This window comes from Triticum dicoccoides, chromosome 2B (assembly GCF_002162155.2).
Source record: "Triticum dicoccoides isolate Atlit2015 ecotype Zavitan chromosome 2B, WEW_v2.0, whole genome shotgun sequence".
Classification (NCBI taxonomy): domain Eukaryota; kingdom Viridiplantae; phylum Streptophyta; class Magnoliopsida; order Poales; family Poaceae; genus Triticum; species Triticum dicoccoides.
Window position 1 is genome coordinate 515,673,683 of NC_041383.1, and position 4,841 is coordinate 515,678,523.

Consider the following 4,841-nt stretch of genomic DNA (forward strand, 5'->3'; position numbering starts at 1 on the left):
CTTTTCTGTGATGTCGCCCCGACGTCCGACTGTGGCATTTCTTTTAAAGCTCTTTCTGTGATGTCGCCCCGACGTCCGATTGTAGCATTTCTTTTAAAGCCCTTTATGTGGTGTCGCTAAGACGCCCGACTGTGGCATCTTCTCCTTATATTTATTTGTCCACCTTTCGAGGCGTCGCTTCAGACACCCGATCGGTCTTCATTTATGTTTTGTGGGATTTCAGGCGGACTACCACCGTTTCCCTTTTACTTACCTTGTTATGCTAATTTTTGAATATGCATTGGTGAATTAATCATGAAGCATTCATGCATGCATTTGTTATATCTTACGTCCGAACTATCTTGCGAGTACTTTCAAAGTACTCACTGGCTTGTTGATTTGGCCAGATGCTGACGAAGGCGATCTCATGGATGAAGAATTTGATAGCGAGTCCGACACCTAGAGGAGTCCCAGTCAGTCTCGTGCGACCCTGGATTTGGTCACTGTATTATATCCGCTTCTGCTACCAAATAAATTCATCGAGCCTCACCTCGACGCTCAAAGAGATGACAGTTTTAGAGACTTGTATCTCTCTCCCCGCTGTGTTTTTCCACCACCGCCCTATCCTCGAGTCAGTAGTATGCCTCCACACCACTGTGTCATGTCCGCCAATATGTATATTTATTGGCGTGCTTGTAATAATTTGGTTGAGCAACCGTAGTTCGACCCTGTAATATATTTTATGCTACTGGCTTATTGTATCAAGAATTTGTCTACCAGTAAGGAGGATTTCTCTCATACTGGACTCAAAAGATTGGTTTCTCAATAAATATTTTTATTGGAAAACCGGTCGTGACAATAATTCATAAGCATTTCCTGACATCCACTAATATTACCAATTGTTTGACACTCATCACAAGACAAGACAAACTTACGAGCATCCTTGAAAAGAGTAGGCCAATAAAAACCAGATTGTAATACCTTGTGTGCAGTTCTATCTCCAGCATGGTGTCCTCCATAGGCCTCGGAGTGACACTTGTGTAGGATCTGTTCTTGTTCATGCTCAGGTACACAACGTCCAATAACATCATCTACTCCTTTTTATAAAGGTGTGGGTCATCCCAGAAGTAATGTTTTAAATCATAGAAAAACTTTTATTTTGTTGGTATGTGAAACTAGGTGGTATAAATTTAGCAATAATATAATTGGCATAATTAGTATACCAAGGAGTACTACGAGAAGCATTTATGGCAGCTAATTGTTCATTAGGAAAGCTATCATCAATAGGTAGTGGGCCATCAAGAATATTTTCTAACCTAGACAAGTTGTCTACTACGGGGTTCTCAGCTCCCTTTCTATCAATAATATGCAAGTAAAATTCTTGTAGAAAGAGAACCCATCTAATAAGTCTAGGTTTAGCATCTTTCTTTTCCATAAGATATTTAATAGCATCATGATCAGTGTGAACAGTTACCTTAGAATCGACAATATAAGATCTGAACTTATCACAAGCAAATACCACCGTTAAAAATTCTTATTCGGTAGTAGCATAGTTTCTTTGAGCACTGCCTAGATTTTTACTAGCATACTGGATAACATTTAATTTATTATCAACTCTTTGTCCTAGAACAGCACTAACATCATAACCACTAGCATCACACATAATTTCAAAGGGTAGGTTCCAATCAGGTGGTTGAACAATAGGTGCAGAAATTAAGGCTTTCTTAAGTATTTCAAATGCTTCTACACAATCATCATAAAAAACAAATGGAACATATTTTTGCAAGAGATTAGTAAGAGGCCTACAAATTTTGGATAAATCCTTAATAAACCTCCTATAGAAACCAGCATGACCAAGGAAACTTCGTATACATTTGATATCTTTACGACACGACATCTTTTTAATAGCATCAACTTTAGCTTTATCAACTTCAATACCTCTTTCAGAGATTTTTATTCCCCAAGACAGTACCTTCATTAACCATAAAGTGGCACTTCTCCCAGTTCAAGACAAAATTAGTTCTTTTACATCTCCAAAAAACTCGATCAAGGTTGCTTAAGCAGTCATCAAAAGAAGTTTTGTAAATGGAGAAATCATCCATGAAAACCTCAACAATCTTTTCACAAAAGTCAGAGAATATAGCAGTCATACATCTTTGAAAAGTAGCAGGTGCATTACATAAACCAAAAGGCATACGTCTATAAGCAAAGGTACCGAAAGGGCAAGTAAAAGTAGTTTTTTGTTGATCCTCTTGTGACACAAGTATTTGGGAAAACCCAGAATAACCATCTAGAAAGCAGAAGTGTGTATGTTTTGATAGTCTTTCTAGTATTTGATCAATAAAAGGTAGAAGATAATGATCTTTCCTACAGCTTTGTTTAACTTTCTAAAATCAATAACCATTCTATAACTTGTGACAATTCTTTGTGGAATCAATTCATTTTTATCATTAGGAACAAAGGTAATACCTCCCTTATTAGGGACACAATGAACGGGACTTACCCATCTACTATCAGCAATAGGATAAATTATACCTACTTCCATAAGCTTTAGTATTTCATTTCTTACCACTTCTTTCATTTTTGGATTCAACCGTCGCTGGTGATCAACAACAGGTTTAGCATCAGGTTCCATATTACTTTTGTGCTGACATAGAGTGGGACTAATGCCCTTAAGATCATCCAGAGTATATACAATAGTTGCACGGTGCTTATTCAGAGTTTTCAATAATTTCTTTTCTTCATGCTCTGAAAGGTTAGCACTAATAATAACATGATATATCTTTTTCTCATCAAGATAAGCATATTGCAAGGTATCGGGTAATTGTTTAAGATCGAACACAGGATCACTCTTGGGTGGTAGAGGATCTCCAAGAGTATCAACATGCAAATTGTGTTTCAAAACAGGCATCTATTTAAAGAAAATATTGTATAATTCCTTTCTTTCATTCATGAACATATCATTTTCATGGTCTAGCAAATATTGTTCTAAAGGATCAGTAGGAGGCACAAAAATAAAAGAAAGACCAAATTATCTCATCTCTACTAGAAAATTATTTATCATGGGGTTGTCTACGAAATTTGGAGAAATTAAACTCCTGAGACACATCCCCAAAACTTACTCTAACAGTTTCTTTCTCAGAATCTATTTTGGCATTAACAGTGTTCAAGAAAGATCTACCAAATATAATGGGACAAAAATCATCTTGTGGGGAACCGAGAACTAGAAAATCATTAGGGTATTTATTTTACCCCACAAGACTTCAACATCTCTAAGAATCCCAATTGGTGATATAGTATCTCTATTGGCAAGCTTAGTAGTGACATCAATATCTTCTATTTTAGTAGGTCTGATATCATTCATAATTTCTTGATATAAAGTAAAGGGAATTGCACTCACACTAGCACCCAAATCACATAATCCATGATAACAATGATCTCCTATTTTTACCGAAACAACACGCATGCCAACAACAGGTCGATGTTTATCTTTATCATCGGGTCTAGCAATTCTAGCATCTTCATCACAGAAATAAATAACATGCCCATCAATATTATCAACCACAAGATCTTTAACCATAGTAATACTAGGTTCAACTTTAATTTGTTCAGGGTGGGAAGGTGTTCTAGTATAACTCTTTCGAACCACAGCTGAAGCTTTAGCATGTTCCTTTATTCTAACAGGGAAAGGTGGTTTCTCAATATTAGCAGTAGGAACAATAGGATCAACATTATAAGTAATAGTTTCCTCTTCAGCTTTAATTGGTTCTACTCTTTTCACTTCAATGGGAGGATGATATTTAAACCAATTATCCTTAGGGAGATCAACATGAGTAGCAAATGATTCACAAAAAAAAGCTACTATCTCAGAGTCAAGTCCATAATTAGTGCTAAATTCACGGAAAGCATCTGTATCCATAAAAGATTTAATGCAATCAAACTTAAGGTTTATACCTGACTCCTTACCTTCGTCGAGTTCCCAATCTTTAGAGTTGCATTTAATTCTTTCCAAGAGATCCCATTTGAATTCAATAGTCTTCTTCTTAAAAGAACTAGTATAAGAAGTATCGAGCATGGATTGATCATTACGAGAAAGCCGAGCATAGAAGTTCTTAATAATAATTTCTCTTAAGAGATCATGATTGGGGCATGAATATAACATTGATTAAAGCCTCCCCCAAGCTTGAGCGATTCTTTCTCCTTCACGAGGCCAAAAATTATATATATATAATTCCGATCACGATTAACCAGATGCATAGGATAAAACTTCTGATGAAATTCCAATTTCAATCGGTTGTAATTACAAGTCCCAATATCATCGCATAGCCTATACCATGTCAATGCCTTCTCCTTAAAAGATAAAGGGAACAGCTTCTTCTTGACTTCATCCTCGGGCAAACCTGCAAGCTTAAATAATCCACAAACTTCATCCACATAGATTAGATGCATGTCAGGATGTAATGTTCCATCTCCTTCATAAGGATTAGCTAGAAGTTTCTCTATCATACCCCAGGGAACTTCATAATAAATATTTTCAGTAGGTTTAGTAGGTTGAGGGGCAACTATTTGCTCTTCCGGTCGAGGTGAAGATACCCCGAACAAACCCCTCAAAGGATAATGTTCCATAGTAACAAGTGACAGTAAATTTCAGCACGTAATATAAATGTTCCCTTACCAAAGGCGCTTCACTCCCCGGCAATGGTGCCAGAAACGAGTCTTGATGACCCAGTAATATAGGGGATCTATCTTAATCCTTTCTTGTCACATCCCTAGCTCTGACCATGCCTAGTGCTAGCATCTGGTGTTGCATCATGTTTACTTTTCACAAAAAGTTGAAATGGGGATGACAGAACCCCCAGCAC